Raw genomic sequence first — 8112 nt, forward strand, 5'->3', positions numbered from 1 at the left:
ATCAGCAAAAAGAGACAACTTATGGGGAGCATTGGTTTCGTCTCTTATTCCCTGTATAAGAGGATTGGATCTAATCAGTTCAGCCAGCGGCTCTATGCTAAGTGCAAATAAAGAGGGGGAGAGGACTTCACCCTGTCTAGTGCCGCGTCCCAGTGGGAAAAAATCAGAGCAGTGGCCATTAACCCTTACTCTTGACCTGGGGTCTTTATAAAATATTTGGATCCATTTGATAAAGGTGTCATTAAAACCCATATGTTTGAGAGTCTGCTGTAGAAAGGCCCAGTCCACTCTGTCAAACGCCTTCTCAGCATCTAAGCTGAGAAGCATTGATGGGATATTCCTTTTTTGCACTATTATTTAGAGATTTAAGGCTCTTCTGACATTATCTGTTCCTTGTCTCTGTGTAATGAAACCAGTCTGGTCAGGTTTTACAAGTTTTCTTATGTGGTTCTGAATTCTGTTTGCAATGATGGCCGTAAGTATTTTCAGATCAACACATAGAAGGCTGATGGGACGATAAGAGGTGCAGAGTGTTGCGTCTTTGCCCTCTTTATGGATGACACTAATAATGGCTTTAGACCATGACCGGGGGGAACACCTTCTGAAAGGGCATAATTGTAAACCTTATGCAAAATCGGCGTCAGCTCTTTTTCAAACATTTTGTAATATTCTCCAGGGAGTCCATCTACTCCTGGGGATTTGTTATTTTTAAGTTTCATAATGCTTTTTTAAATTTCTTCTTTTGTTATTGGGCTTGTTATTTGGTCAGCTTCCTCCTCGGTCAGTTTACTAAGATGAATTGATTTAAGGAAATTTTTAGTCTTTTCCATCTTATTTGGGCAGTCCTCTTCCCAATATAACTCCTGGTAATAGTTAGCAATACCTTTGTAATCTCCTTCGGTTGGTGCTTCATATCCCCCGATTTTGGGCACTTTATTTTATGCACCACTCTGCTTGATTGCGATTTACGCAGCTGAAATGCTAACAAACGACTAGCCCTATTACTAAATTCATAATATTTTTGGTTTGTAAATCTCAGCTGCCCCTCTGCTTTATAGGTTAACAAGTTGTTCAGTTGTTGTCTAGTCTCATTTAGTTTGTCCAGTAAATCATCCGTCCGAGTTGTCTGAAATTCTCTTTCCAATGTACTGATTTTGATTTTCTAATACTAATTGTTCTGCAATTCTCTCTTTTTTTAATCTGGAACAAATTGCAATAATATTGCCCCTTAGAACACATTTGGCTCCCTCCCATAAAACTGTTGGAGACACCCCATCCTTATCATTAAATTCAAGATAGTCAATAATGCTTTTTTGTAACTCCTGTTTAACAATTTCGTTATTTAATATAGATACATTGGCTCTCCAATATTTAAAATTATTATTTGGGCTCATCTTTAATTTCAAACATACTGGAGCATGGTCTGAGATGGTGATTGCTTCTATATTACATTCAGTGGCTCTAAAGGAATCTGTTCCCGACATCAGGAACATATCCAACCTTGAGTGGGCACAGTGAACCTGTGAGAAAAAAGTAAAATCTCTTTCCTTGCGATGTAAGCTGCGCCAGACATCAACCAAGCCTAATTCCCCCATCAGTGCTAAAAGAGCCAGAGACTTTTGGGATTTTGAACCTGAACCTGCAGGGAGCCTATCAACCGCTGCTCTCAAAACACAATTAAAGTCCCCGCCAATTAGAATAATCCCTTCTGCTTTATCTGCTATCAATGATGCCATCTTTTTGAAAAAAAAATTGGGTTGTCCTCATTTGGAGCATATAAATTAAGCAAAGTTATTTTAATGCCCCATATACTTCCAATTACCATCACATACCGCCCCTCTTTATCACAAAAATGTTTTTCATGACAAAAACAAATAGATTTATTGAAAAGAATTGCGACACCCCTCTTTTTCCCATTGTGGTATGAGGAGCTATATTGCTGGTCAACCCATTCTCTCCTCAGCTTCAAATGTTCCTTTTCTGAAAGATGAGTCTCCTGAAGCATAGCTATAGCACAGTTAAATTTCTTTAATTGGTTGAATATTTTTTCCTCTTAATGGGGCTACACAGCCCTTTAACATTATAATTAACACAAATTAGATTGTTCATCTTGTACTATGAACTTATTCCTCATAGAGCAAAACGAAAAATGTTTTTTACATATTAGTAGGGATTGGCTTATTTTCAATCTCAGGACATAAAGAACATTAAGAACATAACAGAACAAAAGTGAACAGAACAATGTAGACTTCCACATACCAGACTGGATCAGTCAGTTATCAAACCTGAAAAATCCAGTCCCCGATGTTTCCTGGGCAGAGGATGGTGACTGGTCCTCCGTGGAAAACGAAACTAAACGTTTTGCGTCGCTGCGTCCGGTTCTTAGGGCAGTCTGTTGCACGCCAAGCCGTGGAAGGATGAAACTCCACTCGTTTTTAATCCCGCCCCGTCCAGCGTTAAAACGTATCAGTCTCAAACATGAGATGTACTCGGCAAAGAAACACTAAATGAAAAAAGAAAAAGAAAAGAAGAAACATCTCACTCCTTTGTGGTGAAAAAGGATTCAATCCCTGCGTATGAACGTGTTTGAGGGCCGCTCCATGCTTTCGCTCCCGCAGTGCTCCATCCGCGTTTGGACAGCTCCGCTTCCAGCCGCTCCCTCTCGTCCACGCGCACCTTCACCCCCATCTTCTCAAGTACAGGTTGAGCATCTGCCATCGTCGGAAAGATTTTCTCACCGTCTTCTAGGCCCACTCTCAGCTGTGCAGGAAAAATACACCTGGCTCTGATGTTCTTCGTTCGCAGCTGCTTAACTGCGTCATGCACAAGCGATCTTTTCTTCTGCAATTCGGGTGAGAAGTCGTGGTCCAAGTATATTTGTCCTTCTTTATACATCACTTTTTTTTTGCTCCCATGCTTTCCTTAGAATAGACTCTTTGACGGAGTAGTCCAGAAACTTCACAATCAGGGATTGCGGGGCAGCGTCTGGGTTTTTAGGTCTGGCGGTAAGTGCTCTGTGGGCTCACTCGATGCTAATGCTCATCTCTGGAGGTAGTTGAAGGACAGATTTAAGAATCTCTTGTACGAAAAGTTTTACATCTGTTCCTTCACTTCCCTCTGGCACACGGTAAATTCTCAGGTTGTTTCTCCGTAGTCTGTTCTACATGTCCTCGCAGCGCCCAGTCAGGTGCATGTCGCGCTGCAACAGGTGTCGGATGGCCTGCTCATGGCGCTTCACAGTATCCTCGTTAGCGCTAATACGGTCCTCCGCCTCCGAGGTTCTCTTTTCCAAATTTGTCACGTCATCTTTTAGTCCTTTAAAAGCCGTTTCTAATCTCGTTAAGGAGAGCTGAGTTTGCGTTTGTCCCTCTTGGTTATCTTTCCTCATTTTCTCGAGTTCCTCCAATATTCTTGACCCAGAGTCATGCGGGCTAGCATCTGCAACCGCCGGTGAACACGAGGCTTGTTTCAGAGTCAACTGTTTCAGGTTGTCCCCCTTGTCCTTAAGTTGTTCCTGTTTTTGCGATCCCTTACCTCTCAGGGATGATGCCATTTTGAACGGAGCAATTTCTTCAAGCTACTACTAGCCACATGACGTCACCGGAAGTTCCACCCAAATCTTTTATAGTAGAGCTAAAACTAACTTTGTATCCCTCTAATTGTAAATTGAGTTGCGAGATCTGCTGTGTGCAAGATTTAGGCCCAATAAGTAATAATTCTGTTTTGTCGGAGTTTAAGAGAAAAAAATTGTTGCTCATCCAGTCTTTGATGTCTTTGATACACTCAGTTAGTTTAGAAAGTTTAGACGTCTCGTCAGGTTTAGTTGAAATATATAATTGAGTATCATCTGCATAGCAGTGAAAGCTGATCCCATGTCTTCTAATAATGTCTCCCAGAGGTAGCATGTAAATTTCCATCCTTCTTCAGGATCTCCGACTGCCTGAGCCCGGTATTGTTTGTCCCAATGTGGAGGACAACGGCACCAGGGCTCTCGGCAGCACCCAGGATGGTTGGAATCTGTGTAGAAATATTTCTCACACGGGCACCAGGAAAGCAGAAAGTACGTACTTTATTACCTTTTGAGGAGGCGGCACGGACGTGACGAACAATCGAGTCACCGATGATGGCCACATCGGGATCCGACTCGCGGAGAGGGGAGAAGCGGTTCTCGGTGGAGATCTCGAAAACGTGAGGAGGAGACGTTCTGCCCCAGGATCTGGCAAGCACCTTACGCGGCTGCACCCAGGCGCCGTGGTAGCCGGGTGTCGGCGTGAACGACGCCTGGCCAAGCCGCGCCCCGGGTGCGCTGGGCCTGGACAGAGAAGGACGCGGGTTGAGGTAGAGGGAATGATGTGGTTGTAATTTCCACGTACCTTAGATGATGAGGCGGCCTTAGCGTTAGGCACAACAAGCAGTTGTTCCTGCAGCCGCGTCCACCTCATCAGATGTGCCCGGGTCTGGGACTCCACTTCTTCCAGCTCCAGCTCCAACGCCTCCATCGATGCTTCTCCTCCACACAAGGACAGAGACGCAAGCGACATTTTACGGGGTAAAGAGCAAAGCCAGTATGTCAAAAGTGTATGGTAAAAGAGGTTGGTAGCTTTAGCTGACCAGCGGCGCTAGCAGGCTAAATCTACAAACAACAGGCAGATGCTCGAGGGACAGACCGTTTTAAAGCAGTTTTGTTTGTATAAATGTATTAAGGGTTTGTTCACCCTAAGTAGGAGAGAAAAATAGTTAGCGAATGAGGAAGAATTTTATGATTAAGATTTAAATTGCGAGTTAATAGCGAGTCCAAACTTCAAGAAAACGCAGTAGGCGACCGAACGGAGACAGTGACGTCAGTGACGTCACTCGAGCCCTTGCAGGTGTACTGTGTTTTACAGGGCATTATGTCTTTCGTAAAAACGTCTTTCAAAGAATTCCAATTTGTCAGCAGATAGTGTCGCCACATAAAATATTTCTTGCATAGTGGCTTGCTGGTCTAGGAGTATGATTCTCGTTCATGCCATGAGAAATCCTAGGTTCCAATTTCAGTTGAACCCTTACAGTTGTCTTTTGTTTTGTATGGGCGTTGTGGCTTACACGGAGGCCTTTTTTCTGAGAATGCCGGTTTGTCAGCAGATAGTGTTGCCATGTAAAGTGGCTGTTTTGCAGTTGCTCGTTGGTCTACGGGCTTGATTCTCGCATAGGGTGCGAGAGGTCCCGTTTTCAAAGCCTGGACGAACCATTGCAGAAGTCCCTGGTCCAAATGAAGCAAAAGCCCTTCTTCAATGTTTGTAAGATAAGGACTTCTGACCATCTGTTGCTTCTGATGTCTTGTGAAATAATCAAGCTTTTGTGGCTCGTTGGTCTAGGGGTATGATTCTCGCTTAGGGTGCGAGAGGTCCTGGGTTCAAATCCCGGACGAGCCCTTGCATTTGTTCTGTTGTTTTACAGGGCTTTATGGCTTTCATAAAAAAACAATTTTCGAAGAATTCCAGTTTGTCAGCAGATAGTGTCGGCACATAAAACATTCCTTTCCATAGTGGTTTGGTTGTCTAGGAGTATGCTTTTCGTTCATGCCGTGAGAAATCCCAGATTCAAATTTCGGTTGAGCCCTTACAGTTGTCTGCTGTTTTGTAAGGGCGTTGTGGCTTACACAGAGGCCTTTTTTCTGAGAATGCCAGTTCGTCAGCAGATAGTGTTGCCATATAAAGTTACTGTTTTGCAGTGGCTCGTTGGTCAAGGGGTATGATTCTCGCTTAGGGTGCCCTTGATTCATTAGAGAAAGTTTTCTGACTATCTGATGCTTCTAAGGCCATGTGAAATTCTCTCAATTTAGTGGCTCGTTGGTCTAGGGGTATGATTCTTGCTTCGGGTGTGAGAGGTCCCGGCTTCAAATCCCAGACGAGCCCTTGCAGGTGTCATGTGTTTTACAGGGCACTATGTCTTTCATTAAAATGTCTTTCGAAGAATTCCAGTTTGTCAGCAGATAGTGTTGCCACCTAAAACATTCCTTTGCAAAGTGGCTTGCTGCTCTAGGCGTATGATTTTCGTTCATGCAATGAGAATTCCCAGATTCAAATTTCGGTTAAGCCCTTACAGTTGTCTGCTGTTTTGTAAGGTCGTTGTGGCTTACACAGAGGCCTTTTTTCTGAGAATGCCAGTTTGTCAGCAGATAGTGTTGCCATATAAAGTTGCTGTTTTGCAGTGGCTCGGCGGTCTAGGGGTTTGACTCTCACTTAGGGTGCCCTTGATTCGTTAGAGAAAGATTTCTGACTATCTGACGTCTTGTGAAATTGTCTCAATTTAGTGGCTCATTGGTCTATGGGTATGATTCTTGCTTCGGTTGAGAGAGGACCCGGGTTCAATTACCGGATGAGCCCTTGCAAGTGTACTGTGTTTTACAGGGCATTATGTCTTTCGTAAAAACGTCTTTCAAAGAATTCCAATTTGTCAGCAGATAGTGTCGCCACATAAAATATTTCTTGCATAGTGGCTTGCTGGTCTAGGAGTATGATTCTCGTTCATGCCATGAGAAATCCTAGGTTCAAATTTCAGTTGAACCCTTACAGTTGTCTTTTGTTTTGTAAGGGCGTTGTGGCTTACACAAGGGTCTTTTTTCTGAGAATGCCAGTTTGTCTGCAGATAGTGTTGCCATGTAAAGTGGCTGTTTTGCAGTTGCTCGTTGGTCTACGGGCTTGATTCTCGCATAAGGTGCGAGAGGTCCTGTTTTCAAAGCCTGGACGAACCATTGCAGAAGTCCCGGGTCCAAATGAAGCAAAAGCCCTGCTTCAATGTTTGTAAGATAAGGATTTCTGACCATCTGTTGCTTCTGATGTCTTGTGAAATATTCAAGCTTTTGTGGCTCGTTGGTCTAGGGGTAGGATTCTCGCTAAGGGTGCGGGAGGTCCCGGGTTCAAATCCCGGATGAGCCCTTGCAATTGATCTGTTGTTTTACTGGGCTTTATGGCTTTCATAAAAAAACAATTTTCGAAGAATTCCAGTTTGTCGGCAGATAGCGTCGGCACATAAAACATTCCTTTGCATAGTGGTTTGGTTGTCTAGGAGTATGCTTTTCGTTCATGCCGTGAGAAATCCCAGATTCAAATTTCGGTTGAGCCCTTACAGTTGTCTGCTGTTTTGTAAGGGCATTGTGGCTTACACAGAGGCCTTTTTTCTGAGAATGCCAGTTCGTCAGCAGATAGTGTTGCCATATAAAGTTATTGTTTTGCAGTGGCTCGTTGGTCTAGGGGTATGATTCTCGCTTCGGGTGTGAGAGGTCCCGGGTTCAAATCCCGGACGAGCCCTTGCAGGTGTCATGTGTTTTACAGGGCACTTTGTCTTTCATTAAAATGTCTTTCGAAGAATTCCAGTTTGTCAGCAGATAGTGTCGCCACCTAAAACATTCCTTTGCATAGTGGCTTGCTGGTCTAGGCGTATGATTTTCGTTCATGCAATGAGAAATCCCAGATTCAAATTTCGGTTGAGCCCTTACAGTTGTCTGCTGTTTTGTAAGGTCGTTGTGGCTTACACAGAGGCCTTTTTTCTGAGAATGCCAGTTTGTCAGCAGATAGTGTTGCCATATAAAGTTGCTGTTTTGCAGTGGCTCGGCGGTCTAGGGGTTTGACTCTCACTTAGGGTGCCCTTGATTCGTTAGAGAAAGATTTCTGACTATCTGACGTCTTGTGAAATTGTCTCAATTTAGTGGCTCATTGGTCTATGGGTATGATTCTTGCTTCGGTTGAGAGAGGACCCGGGTTCAATTACCGGATGAGCCCTTGCAAGTGTACTGTGTTTTACAGGGCATTATGTCTTTCGTAAAAACGTCTTTCAAAGAATTCCAATTTGTCAGCAGATAGTGTCGCCACATAAAATATTTCTTGCATAGTGGCTTGCTGGTCTAGGAGTATGATTCTCGTTCATGCCATGAGAAATCCTGGGTTCCAATTTCAGTTGAACCCTTACAGTTGTCTTTTGTTTTGTATGGGCGTTGTGGCTTACACAGAGGCCTTTTTTCTGAGAATGCCGGTTTGTCAGCAGATAGTGTTGCCATGTAAAGTGGCTGTTTTGCAGTTGCTCGTTGGTCTACGGGCTTGATTCTCGCATAAGGTGAGAGAGGTCCCGTTT

General features: G+C 43.8%; 2 non-coding genes across 2 annotated transcripts; both read left to right on the plus strand.

Moving 5' to 3' along the window:
- Positions 1-5342: 5342 nt before the first annotated feature.
- On the plus strand, positions 5343-5414 carry trnap-agg (transfer RNA proline (anticodon AGG)). The gene has a single exon. It is a non-coding gene; the product is annotated as a tRNA-Pro (tRNA).
- Positions 5415-7220: 1806 nt separating this feature from the next.
- trnap-cgg (transfer RNA proline (anticodon CGG)) lies at positions 7221-7292 on the plus strand. Its single transcript has one exon. It is a non-coding gene; the product is annotated as a tRNA-Pro (tRNA).
- The last annotated feature ends 820 nt before the right edge of the window (positions 7293-8112 follow it).

This window comes from Danio rerio, chromosome 4 (genome assembly GCF_052040795.2).
Source record: "Danio rerio strain M-AB ecotype USA chromosome 4, GRCz13ab, whole genome shotgun sequence".
NCBI lineage: Eukaryota > Metazoa > Chordata > Actinopteri > Cypriniformes > Danionidae > Danio > Danio rerio.